The sequence below is a fragment of the Scylla paramamosain genome, chromosome 44 (assembly GCF_035594125.1).
Source record: "Scylla paramamosain isolate STU-SP2022 chromosome 44, ASM3559412v1, whole genome shotgun sequence".
NCBI lineage: Eukaryota > Metazoa > Arthropoda > Malacostraca > Decapoda > Portunidae > Scylla > Scylla paramamosain.
In genome coordinates, this window is record NC_087194.1 from 45,001 (window position 1) to 57,500 (window position 12,500).

General features: G+C 39.2%; 3 long non-coding RNA genes across 3 annotated transcripts in view; all 3 read left to right on the forward strand.

Annotated features, from left to right (window-relative positions):
• Window positions 1-3,034, forward strand: part of LOC135093998 (uncharacterized) — a 4,108-nt gene extending 1,074 nt beyond the window's left edge. Inside the window, exons 2-4 of the long non-coding RNA XR_010263539.1 lie at window positions 1,520-1,585; window positions 1,801-1,885; window positions 2,343-3,034. This is a non-coding gene — a long non-coding RNA (uncharacterized LOC135093998). The remainder of the gene's footprint in view (window positions 1-1,519; window positions 1,586-1,800; window positions 1,886-2,342) is intronic.
• LOC135093997 (uncharacterized) overlaps window positions 1-6,831 on the forward strand; it is an 8,125-nt gene extending 1,294 nt beyond the window's left edge. Inside the window, exons 2-4 of the long non-coding RNA XR_010263538.1 lie at window positions 4,324-4,389; window positions 4,589-4,673; window positions 5,223-6,831. This is a non-coding gene — a long non-coding RNA (uncharacterized LOC135093997). The remainder of the gene's footprint in view (window positions 1-4,323; window positions 4,390-4,588; window positions 4,674-5,222) is intronic.
• A 2,310-nt stretch (window positions 6,832-9,141) lies between these two features.
• LOC135094052 (uncharacterized) overlaps window positions 9,142-12,500 on the forward strand; it is a 5,180-nt gene continuing 1,821 nt past the window's right edge. Inside the window, exons 1-3 of the long non-coding RNA XR_010263564.1 lie at window positions 9,142-9,402; window positions 12,004-12,069; window positions 12,255-12,339. This is a non-coding gene — a long non-coding RNA (uncharacterized LOC135094052). The remainder of the gene's footprint in view (window positions 9,403-12,003; window positions 12,070-12,254; window positions 12,340-12,500) is intronic.

Below are 12,500 nucleotides of genomic sequence, written 5' to 3' on the forward strand. Positions count from 1 at the left end.
TGTAAGATGATAATTCAGATTTTTTAAAATTTTTTACGTTCCTAAAAATTCAAATGTTGTGGACTTTTCAATGATTTAAATGGGGTCGAATATTTCAAACAATTTTTCCATAATTAATTTGGATATTTTTTAAATACTACTCAGGCTGGAGCTGTTATAATATTGTGGAAAATTGTTAAAGTATTTGTCAAGTCAGAATATATAAGGCATTCGAGCCTAGCTCCATTTTTTCGAGGGGTCAATTTCATAATGAAATCCGTTACGGTACGTAAAATTAGCCGTGACGTCACGGCCGCCATCATGGACCGGGGACCTTGATCGGCTCCGCTGTCCTCCTCGATAATATTTATCGTATTTTGCAGTGTTTTCTTGGTGTTTCCAAGTGTTTCTAAACTCAGACGTGTAGATAAGAGTAGAATGAGTAAGAAAATAAGAGAAATAGAGGAGAAAGAGGAAGGGAGAAGGAATAGAGGAGGTGGTAAAACAGAAAAATGGTAAGAAAACAATATTTAGGTTAATTTTCCCTGCTGCCCTGTCTGTCTTTGTGGTATTTGTCTTCCGTGACAGTGCTTTCAGTGTATTTGGTGTGTTTAGGGAGTGTTGGAGTGTGTCTGGAGGTGTTTAGGGGGTGTTGGAGTGTGTGTTGATGGGGTTTGGTGATGTTTTGAGTCAATATTTAGCGTCCCTGGTGTATTTTTGGGGTGTCTTAGGCTTGTTTAGGAGTGCTTTAAGTGTGGTTTTGGACTGTTTTCAATGTTTTGGGATGTTTCAAGTGTATTTTGGGATGTTATGTATGAGTTTGGGTGTGTTTTGTGTGGATACGGGTGAGTTTTGGGTGCGTTTGTGGGTATTTTAGGTCAGTCTGGGTGTGTTTTGGGGTGTTTTAAGTGTGTTTTGGGCCGTTTTCAGTGTTTTGGGATGTTTTAAGTGTGTTTTGGGATGTTGTGGATGAGTTTGAGTGTGTTTTGGGTAGGTACGGTGTGTTTTGGATGCGTTTTAAGTCAATTTGGGTGAGTTTTGGAGTATTTTAAGTGTGTTTCCGGGATATTTTGGTGCACTTTCGATGTGTTTAGGATGTTTTTTGATGCGTTTAGGAGTGTTCTGGGTATGTTTAAGGTGTTTTAAAGTGTTTTAGTGTGATTGGAGTTGCTTTTGAGTGTGTTTTGGTTATGTTATAGGCATGTTGCAGATAAACATTGGGTCTTTGAGGGTAGAAGTGGTGTGCTTGAGGTAAAATAAAAGATTCTGGGGTGTTTTGGGGAAGGGCTGTGATAATAGAAGCGTGTCAGGTGTGTTAAAGCGTGTGTTGTGATATATGAAGCTACAAGATGCAAGTGTGTGGGATGTCTGGGTCTGGACGGGGTGTTGTGGTGTTAGAGTGCTAGCAGGGGGAGGTACTGGAGGTTGTAGGAATGGGTAGAGGGTAAATAGAGAGGTACACTGTAGGTTAGGTTAAGTTAGGCGTTGATTGGTGTTGATTCAGTAATACAATCTTTTTTTTTTTTTTTTTTCTTTTCAGATACAAATGTAGAGGGACAAAAGAGAAAGGCAGGAAGACCACCACCACCTGCACAGTGGAAGAAAGGTTAGAGACAAGCGGGGGAAAGTTAAAAAAAAATAATGAATAATTAAACGCTTGCTGTCTTTTATTATCTTGAGTATAAAATGGTTATATGACAATCTCTCTCTCTCTCTCTCTCTCTCTCTCTCTCTCTCTCTCTCTCTCTCTCTCTCTCTCTCTCTCTCTCTCTCTCTCTCTCTCTCTCTCTCTCTCTCTCTCTCTCCTCTCTCTCTCTGCAGGTGTGAGGACGCAACAATCAACACTGTCGACAAAGCAGACGACATAGACACTCGTATGTTCTACACCCATTTTGGCACAGCACAGGTAACTCTCTCTCTCTCTCTCTCTCTCTCTCTCTGTCTCTCTGTAATCTACTTTCCTTTAGCTTATTAAGACTTAAAACACAGATCAATAGTGGATTTTTTTACCTTAACTAAAGAGAGAAAGGATTAAAGTATCTTGTTTGTTCACAGTTTGGTGCGTGGACAGCCTGGGTGTGCTGGGTCGGACTGACAGAACTCTAAAAAATAGATTAAGGGCAATTATTTGGCATCAACTAAAGGGGCAACCTGACTTTTTGACCTTAACTAAAGAGAGAAAGGATTAAAGTATCTTGTTTGTTCACAGTTTGGTGCGTGGACAGCCTGGGTGTGCTGGGTCGGACTGACAGAACTCTAAAAAATAGATTAAGGGCAATTATTTGGCATCAACTAAAGGGACAACCTGACTTTTTGACCTTAACTAAAGAGAGAAAGGATTAAAGTATCTTGTTTGTTCACAGTTTGGTGCATGGACAGCCTGGGTGTGCTGGGTCGGCCTGACAATGTTCGCAATGCTCAAGCTATGCAAGTACCACCAGCAGGAGAATATTCGGGTGTCAATGGCCAGGGAACGGGCTCGCCTAGTCTCTGATCGACACTCTCAGATCAGCGGATGATCGGATGGTTCTTGGCCGGACAACTGCTGAGTCTTCCTGTCAAATTTATAAGCTTGAGATTATTTTCCTGTTGATTTTCCTCTCTCAGGTTTTTTTCCTATTCTTGTTTTTTTTTTCCTCAGATTTTTTCCTCTTCTTATTTATTTATTTTTTTTCTGCTTCCATTTTTGTTTTTCTGTCAAATTGCACCTGTTTTTTTCTTCTTTTTTTCCCCTCTTGTTTTCCTATTGAGTTTTTTCTGTCTCTACTGTCCACCTTCCTAGCTCTCTATCTTTTTTTTTTCTTTTCTTTTTTTTTTGGTGTGTGTGTGTGTGTGTGTGTGTGTTTGTATACATAGATGTACATAGTTGAGTTATATCCTGGAGATGTGTGTGTGTGTGTGTGTGTGTGTGTGTGTGTGTGTGTGTGTGTGTGTAAGAGAGAGAGAGAGTGTGTTTTCATCTCTCTCTCTCTCTCTCTCTCTCTCTCTCTCTCTCTCTCTCTCTCTCTCTCTCTCTCTCTCTCTCTCTCTCTCTCTCTCTCTCTCTCTCTCTCTCTCTCTCTCTCTCATATTTGAACAAGTAAACACATCTTAGTTTTTCACATTGCACTTAGAAAAACACACACACACACTTAGTATCACTGGCATAAGTAGGTCTATTTTTTTTTTTCATCACGTAGGCTTAATGAAAACGTGAAAACCTTTAAGTTGTTTCCAAGTGTTTCTAAACTCAGACGTGTAGATAAGAGTAGAATGAGTAAGAAAATAAGAGAAATAGAGGAGAAAGAGGAAGGGAGAAGGAATAGAGGAGATGGTAAAACAGAAAAATGGTAAGAAAACAATATTTAGGTTAATTTTCCCTGCTGCCCTATCTGTCTTTGTAGTATTTGTCTTCCGTGACAGTGCTTTCAGTGTATTTGGTGTGTTTAGGGAGTGTTGGAGTGTGTCTGGAGGTGTTTAGGGGGTGTTGGAGTGTGTGTTGATGGGGTTTGGTGATATTTGAGTCAATATTTAGCGTCCCTGGTGTATTTTGGGGTGTGTTAGGCTTGTTTAGGAGTGCTTTAAGTGTGTTTTGGACTGTTTTCAATGTTTTGGGATGTTTCAAGTGTATTTTGGGATGTTATGGATGAGTTTGGGTGTGTTTTGTGTGGATACGGGTGAGTTTTGGGTGCGTTTGTGGGTATTTTAGGTCAGTCTGGGTGTGTTTTGGGGTGTTTTAAGTGTGTTTTGGGCCGTTTTCAGTGTTTTGGGATGTTTTAAGTGTGTTTTGGGATGTTGTGGATGAGTTTGAGTGTGTTTCGGGTAGGTAAGGTGTGTTTTGGATGCGTTTTAAGTCAATTTGGGTGAGTTTTGGAATATTTTAAGTGTGTTTGGGGATATTTTGGTGCACTTTCGATGTGTTTAGGATGTTTTTTGTGCGTTTAGGAGTGTTCTGGGTATGTTTAAGGTGTTTTAAAGTGTTTTAGTGTGATTGGAGTTGCTTTTGAGGTGTTTTGGTTATGTTATAGGCATGTTGCAGATAAACATTGGGTCTTTGAGGGTAGAAGTGGTGTTCTTGAGGTAAAATAAAAGATTCTGGGGTGTTTTGGGGAAGGGCTGTGATAATAGAAGCGTGTCAGGTGTGTTATAGCGTGTGTTGTGATATATGAAGCTACACGATGCAAGTGTGTGGGATGTCTGGGTCTGGACGGGGTGTTGTGGTGTTAGGGTGCTAGCAGGGGGAGGTATTGGAGGTTGTAGGAATGGGTAGAGGGTAAATAGAGAGGTACACTGTAGGTTAGGTTAAGTTAGGCGTTGATTGGTTTTGATTCAGTAATACAATCTTTTTTTTTTTTTTCTTTTCAGATACAAATGTAGAGGGACAAAAGAGAAAGGCAGGAAGACCACCACCACCAGCACAGTGGAAGAAAGGTTAGAGACAAGCGGGGAAAGTTAAAAAAAAATAATGAATAATTAAACGCTTGCTGTCTTTTATTATCTTGAGTATAAAATGGTTATATGACAATCTCTCTCTCTCTCTCTCTCTCTCTCTCTCTCTCTCTCTCTCTCTCTCTCTCTCTCTCTCTCTCTCTCTCTCTCTCTCTCTCTCTCTCTCTCTCTCTCTCTGCAGGTGTGAGGACGCAACAATCAACACTGTCGACAAAGCAGACGACATAGACACTCGTATGTTCTACACCCATTTTGGCACAGCACAGGTAACTCTCTCTCTCTCTCTCTCTCTCTCTCTCTCTCTCTCTCTCTCTCTCTCTCTCTCTCTCTCTCTCTCTCTCTCTCTCTCTCTCTCTCTCTCTCTCTCTCTCTCTCTCTCTCTCTCTCTCTCTCTCTCTGTAATCTACTTTCCTTTAGCTTATTAAGACTTAAAACACAGATCAATAGTGGATTTTTTTACCTTAACTAAAGAGAGAAAGGATTAAAGTATCTTGTTTGTTCACAGTTTGGTGCGTGGACAGCCTGGGTGTGCTGGGTCGGCCTGGCAGAACTTTTAAAAAATAGATTAAGGGCAATTATTTGGCATCAACTAAAGGGGCAACCTGACTTTTTGACCTTAACTAAAGAGAGAAAGGATTAAAGTATCTTGTTTGTTCACAGTTTGGTGCGTGGACAGCCTGGGTGTGCTGGGTCGGCCTGGCAGAACTTTTAAAAAATAGATTAAGGGCAATTTTTTGGCATCAACTAAAGGGACAACCTGACTTTTTGACCTTAACTAAAGAGAGAAAGGATTAAAGTATCTTGTTTGTTCACAGTTTGGTGCATGGACAGCCTGGGTGTGCTGGGTCGGCCTGACAATGTTCGCAATGCTCAAGCTATGCAAGTACCACCAGCAGGAGAATATTCGGGTGTCAATGGCCAGGGAACGGGCTCGCCTAGTCTCTGATCGACACTCTCAGATCAGCGGATGATCGGATGGTTCTTGGCCGGACAGCTGCTGAGTCTTCCTGTCAAATTTCCAAGCTTGACATTATTTTCCTGTTGATTTTCCTCTCTCAGGTTTTTTTTCCCATTCTTGTTTTTTTTTCCTCTCAGATTTTTTCCTCTTCTTATTTATTTTTTTTTTTTTTCTGCTTCCATTTTTGTTTTTCTGTCAAATTGCACCTGTTTTTGTTTTTTTTTCTCTCTTTTTCCCCTCTTGTTTTCCTATTGAGTTTTTCTGTCTCTACTGTCCACCTTCCTAGCTCTCTATCTTTTTTTTTCTTTTCTTTTCTTTTTTTTGGTGTGTGTGTGTGTGTGTGTGTTTGTATACATAGATGTACATAGTTGAGTTATATCCTGGAGATGTGTGTGTGTGTGTGTGTGTGTAAGAGAGGGAGAGAGTGTGTTTTCATATCTCTCTCTCTCTCTCTCTCTCTCTCTCTCTCTCTCTCTCTCTCTCTCTCTCTCTCTCTCTCTCTCTCTCTCTCTCTCTCTCTCTCTCTCTCTCTCTCTCTCTCTCTCTCTCTCTCTCATATTTGAACAAGTAAACACATCTTACTTTTTCACATTGCACTTAGAAAACACACACACACACACACACACACACACACACACACACACACACACACACACACACACACACACACACACACACACACACACACACACACACACACTTAGTATCACTGGCATAAGTAGGTCTATTTTTTTTTTTTTTTTTTCATCACGTAGGCTTAATGAAAACGTTGTGAAAAGCTTTAAGTTGTTAAGTAGGTGATGTAAAGTGTGTTGGTCGTAACTTAAGACCTCCTATCCTTTTTTTCTATACCTACCTATTTTTTTACCTACCTATTTTTACCTACCTATTCTATACCTACCTATTTTTTTCTATATGAACAAGTTATTAGTTAATTTTAAAGCTATTTTTTTTTCTCTCATTTCACTTGCATTATTCTCTCTCTCTCTCTCTCTCTCTCTCTCTCTCTCTCTCTCTCTCTCTCTCTCTCTCTCTCTCTCTCTCTCTCTCTCTCTCTCTCTCTCTCTCTCTCTCTCTCTCTCTCTGTATCTATCATTAAAGAACATATAAACTCATTAATTCACTGGGTATTATCAATAAGTTTTAGATTAAATATTATAATTACTAGCTCTAGGTTTATTTATGTAACAGAGAGAGAGAGAGAGAGAGAGAATGTACGTTTGTGTGTGTGTGTGTGTGTGTGTTTGTGTATAATCATATTCGCATATATAAATATTGGAAGAGATAAATAAGATGCAGATTTTGTCCATTGTATAGCTAAGTAATGAGGTCCTACATACATACATACATACATACACATTGCATATACTCACTATAACCGTGTTCCATTCCAGGCAGTTAGTGAAAAAAAATATATCTATTGCTGTACCCTTTGTATATGTATGTTTAAATAATGTATTGGTTATTACACTGTTTACTTTCTTCCCTATTTCTCCTTTAGCCTTGGTGTGCCATAAAAACTCTGGAGGATAGTGATGGAAACCCCAAGTTTAAGCTTGTTTCAGACTTTTCACTAGGATGTCTTTCTTTGCCTCATGCTAATGCTGACTGTGAGCGCTGCTTCTCCAGTGTAAACCGTGTGAAAACAAAAGACAGAAATAAGCTAATAACAGAAACCGTGAGAGACATCATCCTAGTGAAGCACTCTCTCTCTCTCTCTCTCTCTCTCTCTCTCTCTCTCTCTCTCTCTCTCTCTCTCTCTCTCTATATATATATATATATATATATATATATATATATATATATATATATATATATATATATATATATATATATATATATATATATATATATATATATATATATATATATATATATATATATATATATATATATATATATATATATATATATATATAACCTAAATTCTGTATTTGGAAAGTGGCAATTTTGCATAATATTTAGAATAATTACATATGTACGAAAATTTTACCAGAAGTACAATAATTTCAACCTGTGTAGTACGATAATATAGCCAAAACAATCTGGCACGCTGGACTCACTTGAAGGCCGCGCCGTGTTACGACTCGAGCATGGCGGCATGTACACTGGTGGGTTTGGCGGCGTCCAGCTTAGTGCCCTTATTTGTGAGGCATACTGGCCCTGGGAAGCCGGTGAGTAGTGAGATAACACTATGAATATCACTTAATGAATGCAGCATGTTTTCACGGCAGAACGGAATGGCAGGAGAGATGTAGAGGGGTTATTCATTTCCTCACATAATTGGAGGCATTGTTCCGTACCTCCACTGCTAGTTGAAGTGACACAGGTTTTCATGGCTCTTTCTTTATGCTTCCACTCAAAGATTGACAACATTTTTTTTTTCTCCCTCACACACACACACACACACACACTCATACACACACATTCACTCAGCCTGTCCTGTTTTTTTTTTGGTTACTTATAAATCCTCTCTCTCTCTCTCTCTCTCTCTCTCTCTCTCTCTCTCTCTCTCTCTCTCTCTCTCTGTTAGTTAGATAGTTGGTGATATGCTTCGTAAAATGAGGAAGGAAGGAGAGAGAGAGAGAGAGAGAAGGTAAATAATACAATGAAAGATGAAGTAATGAATGAGCGAATAAAATGAAAGATAGATAGACAGACAGACACACACACACACACGAGGACAGACAGGCAAAATACGTAGAAAGTCAGAGAGAGAGAGAGAGAGGCTGTACTTAAGCAATTATATCTTTCCATACCACACACACACACACACGTACGTTTCCCTAATGGCGTTACATCACTGTACGTGTGTGTGTGTGTGTGTTCTATATCTCTACGGCGGAATTTTTCAAGAGAGAGAGAGAGAGAGATGAGGAGGAAACAAGGGAGAGAATGAAAAATAAATAAAAGAAAAAAGCAAGAATAATGATGATAACAACAACAATAAAATGAGAGAGAGAGAGAGAGAGAGAGAGAGAGAGAGAGAGAGAGAGAGAGAGAGAGAGAGAGAAACGACGAGAAAAAAAAAAAAAGGAAAAACAAGCCTAAATGTTTACGTTCGTGAGAGAAAACGAAGGTCAGCTTTTTATTTTTATGGGAGACTTATGTGAATTGAAATACGCCTCAGTTATTTGTACACCAGTGCTTCCCAGACTTCTCCAGCACGTGTTCCCTTTGAGTAGCACCAAACCCACCACAACCCACACATTGGTAAGCCTTCTAAGCACATACTAATTTACATTGGCGCAGATATATTAAAAAGATTAATCACAAAAGACTAATTAAAAACATATATTCAGTACATGCAGGTGGGCTCTCCTTGACACACAGAGAAAGGCTGGTAATTCTCTGTTCATCATTAGCTACGGCATGAGAGCCTCTGTTATACTTCGATATCTCTGTGAAGTATTGTTGTTTTTTAACGTAAAATGGTAAATACTTAATAATGATAAGCTGAGATATAACACAGTATTAAGCCAAGCCTTCAATTCACACAAGCTTTTCAATGATTTCACATTACGCCACACAAGGGACGAGACATTGCAGTGCAAGCCCCGCCAGGACCAGTTTGAATTTCGCGCTTCAATCAGTAACATCTAGATACTTTCACAATTACAGTTATAATGGCCTGAGATTTATTTTTACACGCTTATAATTATTTATATTTAATTTTCTATTAGTTTAGTATAATATAAAAAGTTGGTGCTTGTTATTGAAAGCTAAAAGTGTCTTGTGGATAGGTTTAGGTGCGTACTGTGCGGAGCAGGCTGGGAGGGACGACTCAGTACCAGAACGTGAGACAGCAAGGCAGTGTGTTCAAAGGGTGCCATAAACTGTTGCTTTATTTAATGTGGGACGACACAGCACCAGACGTCAGACACCAAGGCACTGTTCAAAGGGTGCCATAAACTGTTGCTTTATTTCATGTATTGTCGCAGAACAAGACAGTGACAGGGGCCGTGGCTGCCTGCTTGTGCTGGTTCAAGCTTGGTGCCTGCCGGGAGGTGCCTACAGGGCCACCAAGGCTAATATTGGTAAGAAACTCGCCCACCACTTGTCCAGCCAGGTAATTTGCACAGTCTGATGTAATAGGCGGTAACTGTGATGGTGTTGTTACATGTCACCCACAACAACAACACAGGGCTGTCAGGGTCAGTGATTAACCTTACTGTTTATTTATTGTTAAGCCTCGTATTTCATGTTTTTGCACCTCGTTACGAATATATTGATGTGACTCAGCATTCCACGGTGCCACAAGCGCTCCAAGCCTCCACCACAAAACTCTTACTAATTAACCATGACAGGAATTATAAAGACGTAAAAAAATACAATTAACTAATGTTATCAGCTGAAGTGGAGCCAGCCCTTCTCCATTTCTCCGCCAATATCTGCTTCATTTCTCACTTATTGTAAGCCTAACACGTCACTAAGTGGAGCCCCATGACTAGGCTTTCATATCCGCTAGCTAGACATATCCGCCATTGCCTCATTTAGTTACGATGGAAGAATAACAGGCAAAATAGCGGCCGTTCTCTCCACCGTCAAGGGCCGCCATGATGCCTGGCTACCTCTGCCAACCTGATTCAACCTGTGAATTTCAAAATTTTTTTGGTATTTTCTTAACTTCTTTATTCTGCTCGTATGGCATGTTTTTGTGGTTTATAAAAATAATTATTTGCTTTAGAAGTGTTTTCGTTGCTTGTGTTGAGTTGTGTTCCATTTTGTGTTGCTTTACGAAAATGTGGGGAGTTTTTTTGGCAGTATTTTGACAAACTTGTTTTTTTATTTCACGCTCTAGTTACGTCTTTTGTGTTTCTAAAAATTGCTTATGATTTTTAAAGTGTTTTTTTCGTTCCTGTTGAGAGAAATAAGTGGACTTTAAAAATGGTTTATGGTCCTGTTAAAAGTTGTGTTTACAACACTTTTTATGTTATTGTCTCTCTATTTCGGCTTGTAACTAACTTTTCATTGCTTGAAAAAATAGTTTGTATGTTTTTAAATTGTTTTATGTTGTTATTGAGTCAAAATAGGTGGACTTTTCAGTGGTTTTTAATCGTATTTATGTTCCAACACTTGTTTTTTACACAATTTCGGTTTTATTTTTTTACTTCTTGTTCCAGGTAACTTTTGATGGTGTAAGATGATAATTCAGATTTTTTAAAATTTTTTACGTTTCTAAAAATTCAAATGTTGTGGACTTTTCAATGATTTAAATGGGGTCGAATATTTCAACAATTTTTCCATAATTAATTTGGATATTTTTTAAATACTACTCAGGCTGGAGCTGTTATAATATTGTGGAAAATTGTTAAAGTATTTGTCAAGTCAGAATATATAAGGCATTCGAGCCTAGCTCCATTTTTTCGAGGGGTCAATTTCATAATGAAATCCGTTACGGTACGTAAATTAGCCGTGACGTCACGGCCGCCATCATGGACCGGGGACCTTGATCGGCTCCGCTGTCTCCTCGATAATATTTATCGTATTTTGCAGTGTTTTCTTGGTGTTTCCAAGTGTTTCTAAACTCAGACGTGTAGATAAGAGTAGAATGAGTAAGAAAATAAGAGAAATAGAGGAGAAAGAGGAAGGAAGAAGGAATAGAGGAGATGGTAAAACAGAAAAATGGTAAGAAAACAATATTTAGGTTAATTTTCCCTGCTGCCCTATCTGTCTTTGTAGTATTTGTCTTCCGTGACAGTGCTTTCAGTGTATTTGGTGTGTTTAGGGAGTGTTGGAGTGTGTCTGGAGGTGTTTAGGGGGTGTTGGAGTGTGTGTTGATGGGGTTTGGTGATATTTGAGTCAATATTTAGCGTCCCTGGTGTATTTTGGGGTGTCTTAGGCTTGTTTAGGAGTGCTTTAAGTGTGTTTTGGACTGTTTTCAATGTTTTGGGATGTTTCAAGTGTATTTTGGGATGTTATGGATGAGTTTGGGTGTGTTTTGTGTGGATACGGGTGAGTTTTGGGTGCGTTTGTGGGTATTTTAGGTCAGTCTGGGTGTGTTTTGGGGTGTTTTAAGTGTTTTTTGGGCCGTTTTCAGTGTTTTGGGATGTTTTAAGTGTGTTTTGGGATGTTGTGGATGAGTTTGAGTGTGTTTTGGGTAGGTAAGGTGTGTTTTGGATGCGTTTTAAGTCAATTTGGGTGAGTTTTCAAATATTTTAAGTGTGTTTGGGGATATTTTGGTGCACTTTCGATGTGTTTAGGATGTTTTTTGTACGTTTAGGAGTGTTCTGGGTATGTTTAAGGTGTTTTAAAGTGTTTTAGTGTGATTGGAGTTGCTTTTGAGGTGTTTTGGTTATGTTATAGGCATGTTGCAGATAAACATTGGGTCTTTGAGGGTAGAAGTGGTGTGCTTGAGGTAAAATAAAAGATTCTGGTGTGTTTTGGGGAAGGGCTGTGATAATAGAAGCGTGTCAGGTGTGTTAAAGCGTGTGTTGTGATATATGAAGCTACACGATGCAAGTGTGTGGGATGTCTGGGTCTGGACGGGGTGTTGTGGTGTTAGAGTGCTAGCAGGGGGAGGTATTGGAGGTTGTAGGAATGGGTAGAGGGTAAATAGAGAGGTACACTGTAGGTTAGGTTAGATTAGGCGTTGATTGGTGTTGATTCAGTAATACAATCTTTTTTTTTTTTTTTAGATACAAATGTAGAGGGACAAAAGAGAAATGCAGGAAGACCACCACCACCAGCACAGTGGAAGAAAGGTTAGAGACAAGCGGGGAAAGTTAAAAAAAAAAAGAATAATTAAACGCTTGCTGTCTTTTATTATCTTGAGTATAAAATGGTTATATGACAATCTCTCTCTCTCTCTCTTTCTCTCTCTCTCTCTCTCTCTCTCTCTCTCTCTCTCTCTCTCTCTCTCTCTCTCTCTCTCTCTCTCTCTCTGCAGGTGTGAGGACGCAACAATCAACACTGTCGACAAAGCAGACGACATAGACACTCGTATGTTCTACACCCATTTTGGCACACCACAGGTAACTCTCTCTCTCTCTCTCTCTCTCTCTCTCTGTAATCTACTTTCCTTTAGCTTATTAAGACTTAAAACACAGATCAATAGTGGATTTTTTTACCTTAACTAAAGAGAGAAAGGATTAAAGTATCTTCTTTGTTCACAGTTTGGTGCGTGGACAGCCTG